The sequence below is a fragment of the Gavialis gangeticus genome, unplaced genomic scaffold, assembly GCF_001723915.1.
Source record: "Gavialis gangeticus isolate Ggan-Ray unplaced genomic scaffold, GavGan_comp1, whole genome shotgun sequence".
Classification (NCBI taxonomy): domain Eukaryota; kingdom Metazoa; phylum Chordata; order Crocodylia; family Gavialidae; genus Gavialis; species Gavialis gangeticus.
The window spans coordinates 25,823,481-25,831,734 of record NW_017728993.1 but is presented as its reverse complement, the minus strand read 5'-3'; the positions used below and the strand labels follow the sequence as shown (position 1 = coordinate 25,831,734).

General features: G+C 50.5%; 1 protein-coding gene and 1 long non-coding RNA gene across 2 annotated transcripts in view; one reads left to right on the top strand and one right to left on the bottom strand.

Moving 5' to 3' along the window:
- The window catches only part of LOC109286731, a 19,269-nt gene extending 12,101 nt beyond the window's left edge, over nt 1–7,168 (top strand). The window contains exon 2 of the long non-coding RNA XR_002094663.1: nt 6,010–7,168. This is a non-coding gene — a long non-coding RNA (uncharacterized LOC109286731). The remainder of the gene's footprint in view (nt 1–6,009) is intronic.
- The window catches only part of ZSWIM5 (zinc finger SWIM-type containing 5), a gene marked incomplete at its 5' end in the record, with an annotated part of 149,394 nt that overhangs the window by 87,856 nt on the left and 53,284 nt on the right, over nt 1–8,254 (bottom strand). The window lies entirely within an intron of this gene.

Here is an 8,254-nt window from a genome sequence, read left to right as displayed (position 1 = left end):
TCAGGTATCCAGGTTGTAGCTGTCTTGGTCTGAGCCATATTTCTCTGAGCCTAATCTGTATATAAAATGAACTTTTCCAAACAGGAGACTTTACCACACCTTCAACTCTCTTATGAAATATGAACTTTCATTACGATCTTTTCTCCTATGCCTGAAGAAGGGTGTTTGTGCCTGAAAGCTTGCAATTAAAGTATTTTTTTGCAAAAATCTAGTTGGTCTAATACAAGATATCACCTCTACCATGTGTCCAGATTGCTTTTCTCTAGTCCGAAACATTTAAACTCGCACAAAGTGGAGAGAAGGGCGAGGAATTATTTCCCAGGGGCAAGAACAATGTTCTCATCCCCTCTCATTGTAAAAAGTCCTCGCCCCCCCCCAGTGCAGCCCTGGTCCTCAGGGCATAATGAGAGCCAGACTGAGATAAAAAATGTTTGTAATGTTGTATGTGCTGCCAACAGGTGACTGATGCCAAGCTCCCGGTACGTGCTGGCGTTCCCGTGTGTTCAGGCAAAGCAAAGGGACTACTGCCAGAGGGGTTTCCCTAGCAGCACCCATCCAAACAGGGAGCAGGGGAGCTTGCAGCTTTAAATATGGACAAGGCTCAAAATGGAAATCCCAGCACAGGAAGCTGCAGAGCCCTTCAAACTGCCTCGACTTCCCAAAACCCATTGATTAGCATCCTGATGGTGAGCAGGAGCCTGAAGCCCCAGGACCCAAAGTGTCAGCACCGGAGAGCCTCCTGGAGCAGCGTGCATCAGCTGAGTCCGCATATGCAAGGTCAAGGGTTTTTTTTAACCCTCAACCTGCTGTTCTGCCCCTTACTCCACTACCTGTTGCTCTGTAGCTCTCGGCTCGGATGCCCCTGCATGTAACGGCGCAGCAGACACAACCTGCTGCATCCCACACGCGCATCTCCCCCTCCCCAACACCCTTTTCCATTAAAGCAGACACCGGAAGGGTTCAACCCAAGAGGCTTGAGCTGCTTCAGCGTGCCGGTCTCCCTGCAGGAGACCGCAGTAATGCACTTAGCTTCGCTTTGTCAGGGCCAAGGAGTTCAAATGCTTCTAATGGGAAGAGGAAGCTGCACTACAGAGAGGTCCACAGCTGGCTCCCAGCTGCCATCAAGGCAGAGCTGAAACGTCCTGGGATTCCTGGCTGCGCCAAAGCCCCTTCGTGAGACGCTCACATTGAGGCGGGCAGCTCCGCTCTTGCTAAATCGCCTTCTTCCAGTCCCTCCTTATCCCCTCTCAGTCCACAACCACCAGCTTTAAATCAACCACCCGCAGGCGGAGTGGAATGACTTGCTCAAGCCTTCAGGGACCAGGCCAAAACCTTAAAGTGCAAGTACTTGGACTGGACTGTGGAGGCAGCGGACACTGGATTGTGTCTGAGCCTGGATATCAAGCCAAATGGGGAAAAAAAAAAGAAGCAAACCTGACGATATTACCAGGCTAAACACACACGCACGCTCTTCTAGAAAGAGCTCTGTCCCCTAGGCAGGCAGAGGCTGGTTGGTTGTTAATCAAACCCTGCTCAAAAAAGAGACCAATATCCATCTCTGGGAGAGGACCGAAGCTGCCCTGGGCAGACCCGACCCTGGGGAGACAGACGCAGGAGGTGGGTGGAAATCCCAGCAGGGCAGTGCTGCCTGGCCTGGTTTCCAGCAGGGCCCGTTCCAGACCCATCGCTTGCAACACGAATCGTGCAAACTCTGCTCTGAAAATCAAGTCCTCCCCAGCCCCACCCCTGGCACACAGAGCCGTAAAAGCAGTTCCCGGTCTGTGTGGAAACAAAAACCAGCTGGAAAGAACCGCCTTTCATATCCCCACGACAGTAGAGACAATCTCCAATTTGTGCAAGGGGCCGGGGAAGATCTCAGCACTGGAAAACAGAAGCCGGGGGCCTGGGGCTCTGCTCCGCCCTGGACACAGTGGTTCAGGCGTCTTGCTATAGCTCCAGAGGTGCGAGTTCCAGTTCCGCTCCAGGCGCTATCCTTTGTGGCCCCAGCTGTGAATGGGCAGCTGGACGTTTGAGCTAGGGAAGCCACAATGCTGCTGGCCACAATGCTGGCAACCTCACTCCCGCGTGGGCCATGGGAGAGACCTCACCCTGCCAGCCCGATGGACTGGGAAGCTTCAGGAGTCCTTCAACCCTGGGCCTTGGGTCCCAACGGGAGTCCCCCACAGCAAGTCCTTCCACATTTCTCTGCCCCCATCAGGGGAACAGCAGGCTCCGTGCCTCCCTGAGGCTGTGGCCTGTGGAAGGCATTAGGGCCTGGCCCGCATGGTTATCCTGGCACACGTCGGCACACGGACTCAGAGAAGACCAAGCTTGCGGGGAGGGAGAGGCTGCCATGCAAGGAGCAGGAGCGATGGCCAACTGGGGACTGCCCAGCCATGGGGACAATGAGCTCAGTCTTTCATAGACACCCCAGACCACCTCGGTGCAAACCCATCCTTTAACCATGCACGTGTCACAGGTAACTCTTGTTGGAGCAACTTGAGCACCTTCCTGCAAAGCACCCAGGGCCTGACTTAACACCTGGAAAGTCTTTACGGGAGCCTTGGAGGGGGAAGGTGAAATCGGTGCTCAATGTATTAACAACAGCGGTTCAGTCCTTCCTACGGACAGGACACAGTTCTCTGCATGCACCTTTGAAGTCCAAGCCACAAGTTACAAAACCTAACTCCTTTCACAGCCAAGACTGACGCCCCAGGCAAAGAGATCAGCATCTTGAGGCACAGGATGTCTTTCTAACTCATCTGGACTCAAATAAGCAGCTTTAACTAACAATGGGGGTGCTGAAAACAAAAATAAGTGCCCCTTGTGCTAAAGGAAATCCAGACTGTTTAAGCCCCCAGAGCTGACATTTCTAACACCACCTGAAATGGGTATTTTCCTTTCTGTTTCAAAGCCTTATTTTCCAATCAGATTACATGCAGGATAAATACCATTAGACAGTGACAGCAGGCATTGCACAAGAAAATTGGGGATAACGGTAAATGCAAAGATTTACAGATACTTATCTCAGCATCTGCAAGAAGTATTAGCTTCGAATGCAGTGCTCAAACACCATGTCAATCACCAGGGACCCAAAGAAACTGCAAATTTGCTTAGCAGTGCAGAGCCCCTAAAAAGAAAGCGAGGGGCCTGATTTTGAGAGACAAGATCTCCAATGGGAAACAACAGTTACAAAATGCCAGACTGATCCAAGCTGGCAAAGAACAGCTCTGGTTGGGCAACTGTGAGCCCCCACAGACCACACATGCCACCCTGGACACGGTCTAACTCCAGTTGCAGCCATGTCCATGCCAGACTGGGCAACAGCAGCATTGTGGCAGTAAAACACCTTACGTGCTCATATACCACACGCACCTTTTCCCCGAAAATTAGTGACTGAAAATTTGGGGGGAGTTGGGAGTGGTCTTAAAAGAAGGGAACTGATTCAGAACAGTTTGGGCAAAAGGGAAAATATTTTGGGTTCGTCATTTGGCCTTTCCAAAATATAAGAACATGAGAGCTACCATGGGCTGGGTCAGACCGCGGGTCTGTCTTGCATCACACAGCAGCAGGGAGAGTGACCTGGGTCTGAGCAGGGTTTCCCCCCACCCCGCGGTTCCTCTCTCCCTTGCAGCCTCCGGCAAGTCTCATCAAGAAGGCCATGTCCTACCTTAGGGGTGTGAGGTCTGCAAATGAATCCAGTATTCACAGGTGCTAGGAGCAAGGACTTTGCTTGCAATGGCCTGGCTGGAAAGGCAACGTGCTCCGGGCAAGCGCAGAAGGTTGTAAAGACGTGAAGTCATTCCTACGTGGCCCCATCCCATCCTTCCTCAAGGAGCAATCCTTGTACAAGAAGACCTGGTGTCACCCTGAGACTGCATTAGTGTTATCCACAAAAGGGAGGAAGACTGGATCAAGCGCCTACCTTTGAAAGAAACTCCTCTTACAAGCATAAGGTATTTCAGGGGTGCTCCTGCCTCCACCCCAATGAGCACAGTGAGCTGAGGGGGGAATCACCACGGCTCTGGAACACCCCAGCTCCTGCACCAACACGCGGTTTGGGTCAGTTTTTTCTCCCAGTGGCTGCAGGAAGAAATCTCCATTAGACAGATGAAACCTTCCTACTTTTTTGGGTCCACCATGGATTCGCATCATTCAGAACTGACCCAAGTATCAGTTCCAACTCCAGCGGTACTGTGGGGAGAAGCCTCTCTCTCCTTGAAAGACTACCCCCAGTCCAAAAGTCAAAGCACGGCCCTCACCTTCCCTGGCCCGTATCAACTCTCAATTTCTGCACTGACATCTGTCGATTCTTGCACCTAAGTTTTTGGGGCCCAAGATGTAGAAGCCTAGAAAATGAGGGTTGAAGGGAGCTCAGGAGGTCACATGTAGTCCAACCCCCTGCTCCAAGCAGGACCAGCCCCAGCTCCATCATCCCAGACACGGTTTTGTCTACTGAGGTCTTAAACACCTCCAGGGATGAAGACTCCACCACCTCTCTGGGGAGCCTGGTCCAGTGCTACACCACCCTCCTACTGAGAGAGTTTTTCCCAATATCCAACCCAAATTTCCCTTGCTGCAGCTTCAGCCCATTGCTCCTTGTCCTGTCATCTGCCCCCCCTGAGACCAGTCCAGCTCCGTCCTCTTTGCAGCCCCCCTGCAGGGAGGTGAAGGCTGCTATTCAATCCCCCTCGGTCTTCTCTTGTCCACGCTCAATCAGCCCAGTTCCCTCAGCCTCTCCTCACCAGTCCTGTCCCCCAGCCCCCCATCCATTGCCACTGCCCTACACTGGACTCTCTCCAATGTGTCCACATCCTTTCCAGAGTGGGGGGCCCACAACTGGACACAGGACTCCAGATGTGGCCTCGCCAGTGCTGAACAGAGGGGAAGCATCACTGCCCTTGACCCGATGGCAATGCTCCTATCAATGCAGCCCAGGATGTCGGTACCCTTTTTGGCATCACGGGTGCACTGCTGGCTCCTGTTCAGCTTCTTGTCCCCTGTCCCCCCAGGGCCGTTTCTGCAGAGCTGCTGCCTAGCCCATGGGTCCCCAGCCTGCACCAGTGCTACACACACTGATCATCCTGATCAAAACCGATCATCCTGCTAAGCCAATGCTGTGCAGTATCGAAGTGCAGGACTCCAACTTAGCCTGGACGCTGGCCCAAAGAAAAGACAAATCCACAATTCGGAATCGTATCTGGTTCCTGCAGGAGCACGGCGAGGAAGGTCAAGTTTCCATCGTTCAGCGAGAGGACTGCAGTGCCAGCACAGAAAGGAACACTAAAAATCTCGCTGGTGCATTAAGACAACTTTGGGTTTCTGCTTTTCAACTAAATATCACTCAGGGGCCGTTAAACAGATTTTTTAGTCATTAGTGGAACATTAGAAATTCCACGAATTTAAAAGTTTATTATTTCCACAATGGAGTTTATATTCTTTTCTGGATTTATACGCTTTGGCTTAGCTGTTTCAGCCATAAATAAAACCATTTACTGAGTTGGCCGATACGCTGCGGCACATGACTGGCACGTTTATGCAAGTTGGCTGAAAAGCGAGATGGTTTAAGGCTTTGCCAGAAACACTAAATCCAGTTATTTCAAATCCATTTAAAAAACATCTAATAAATCTGCAGGGATCAGCTGATGCACAGAACGGGCTGCGCTCAAGCCATCGCACTTCTGCTCGGGGTCTCGCACGTTGATGAAGTTAGTTATAAGGATTTTACAGCTTTCAATCTTGTACCAAGAACTTGTACCAAGTCCTATCTCCAGGTAACATTTATTTTAATGGAATGGACTGTAGGTAGGGAAAACAGCAGAGGAGTCTGGACAAAACCATATCATAAACCCATTGCTATCGAGGCCGTGCACAGAAATTGGAGATGATATATGTCTTTCCCATTCCCCCAACCCCGTAGGGCAGGATTCATAGCTAGAAGTTGCCCTCCATTTTTTGTCTGTTCTAGGGTTATGGACCAAATAATTGGATTTCCTTTCTTTCTTTCAGGGGACTGTTCCCGAGCCTGGCAAATCAAACTGAAGATGACCGACACGTCGTCCTTTTCTTAACTCCATCCTGTTATTCCTGGCCTTTCGTGACACACAAAATGAATACATTTCTTGGAGCTGCAATATCACATTTGTGCTCTCGCTCTCTCTCGTACACTAGATATCCATGCTTTTCTTGCTGGTACATGGTTAGAACCATTTCTCTACAAGTTGGGAAGAAAATGAAGAGTACTTCTTCCCCACAGCTGGAGCAGGCAGTGTTTTGAAGCTTGGTTCGGGTCAACACATAGGTTAATCCCATCACAGGAAGCTTATATGGAACTACGGCAGAATACACCCAGGCGGTACCTACTCATCATGGTTAAAAGTGTGTTGAAGGCACTTTGCACCTCTGAAGAAACCAATAAAAGACCTGCTGTGCTGGGCAAAATTTAGCGTGTCTTTGCTTATTGGTGCCCCAGATGCGTTAACAAGCTCTTAATGCTGCCAGGTTAGCAAGCGGCAAATGATGAACGAAACCCAATGCTTCCGCTTTTTAATGTAACCCTCATAAAAAGCACCAAGGACAGGATGGGGATAACCGGACTGCAGGATTTAACCACAGAACAGGACTCTCCAGCAGAGCGGGAGGATGAAGGCAGCACCTGCAGATTGGGACCTGCACCAGCCACCGGTAACTCAAAGGGGATGGGACACAAGTTGCAGCACGGGCCAAGGGAGCCACAGGGAACCTGGCACAACTGGACAGAAGGCGAATATTCAACTGTCGCAGATTCTGGATACGAGACAGGAGAAGACGTCCAGGTCCATGGTCCTCAGCTTGTCAAAATACAGCTCAGGGCGTTATGTGAACAATCATGTCCTTCCTCTCAACACAGAGTTGGCTTCTGTATATTATCATCCCCTGGACTGGGGTTGGAGAGGGGAGGAAGACTCATGAGTAACATCCACGAAACAAAGAATAAGTGAAACCTTGCCCTGTCTCTCTCAAGTTTTCCACACAAAGAGACGGTGGTCTCCTTAACACCGGATTAAGTATCAGGTCATACTTTAGTTTCAAACTACCTGACCTGAGAGGCGATCTGCGCTAGCCATGGAGACTTTATTATACCTGTGTAATGTTGCTCCCTGCCCTTCCTTTCCCAAACCCTGGCAATGGAAAGCTGTCGGCTGCTGTATTCTATCTCCAGAAATACCAGCCCCTCTGTAAGTAGACACCGCCATAAAAATCAAAACAAGTTAGGAAGTTTTTGGGGGGTTTTATTGCTTTACACAGGCTGGTTAGAAGCTGGATGGATACAATACCCAAGAGCAGGGTGCAACATAGCTTGCTCCCACCCCCTCCAGTACGCTGAGCAGGTAACTTTGCTAAGTGGCACCAAGAGGTGAAGAGTAGCCCAGCACCTTCTCCACCTCCCTTCCTGAATTTCAAGCCAAGAGCAATTTTCATCCCCTGCCCTCAGCCTGCTCAAAAGTGGCCGAGTTCAACCCAAGGACGTGGCTGGAGTTGAGCAAGACGCTGGAGCTATTTTTTTTACTCCAAAAGGCTCTTCCGAGTTGCTCTATTATAATTTATCTCAGCTGGAGAAGACGATGCATCTTTATCTTTGCACTCAGGAGCATTGAGTGAAACCAACTGAAAAGCTGGGAGAGGAGATCCCATCAGCAAGATGTTCCCGTGGAAAATTTGGAGTTCAGATGAATTCTTTTCAGCTGCCAAGATGGTGATAAGGGAGCATCTTTTCCACCAAAGACCTCTCAACTGGGACCTTTGTGGGGGTCCTGAACTCCCATCCAGATGCCAAGGCATTGCCAGAGTTTTACATTGCCCCACACTCAAAATCCTGCAGGACAACAGATGCGTTTGAAGGGGCAGGAGGGGTAGTTAATGGATGTGGGAACTCACAAAGCTCCCCTCTCTTTCACACTCTTGTCAAGCCTTCAGTATTGCACCGAGCAGCCTGCTTCCCACGTACACCAGTGGAAATTTTCCCAGGAAACCAAAAGCATGTAAAAAAAAAAAAATGCTATTGTTCTCCACACACCTAGAAACCAGTGACGCTGGCAATACGGTAATTAAGCCCACTCTGCTGTGCCGTGGGTGTGTGGAGTGGTCACAACCAGTACCTGAATTGGGCTGCACCTGGGAAAGATGCTACACACCCGCACACAACAGAGCTCTCCCATCCACCTGGACTACCAGTTGCCCACAGCGTTGGCCTTTCCCTAGGAAAGCCCCTCAC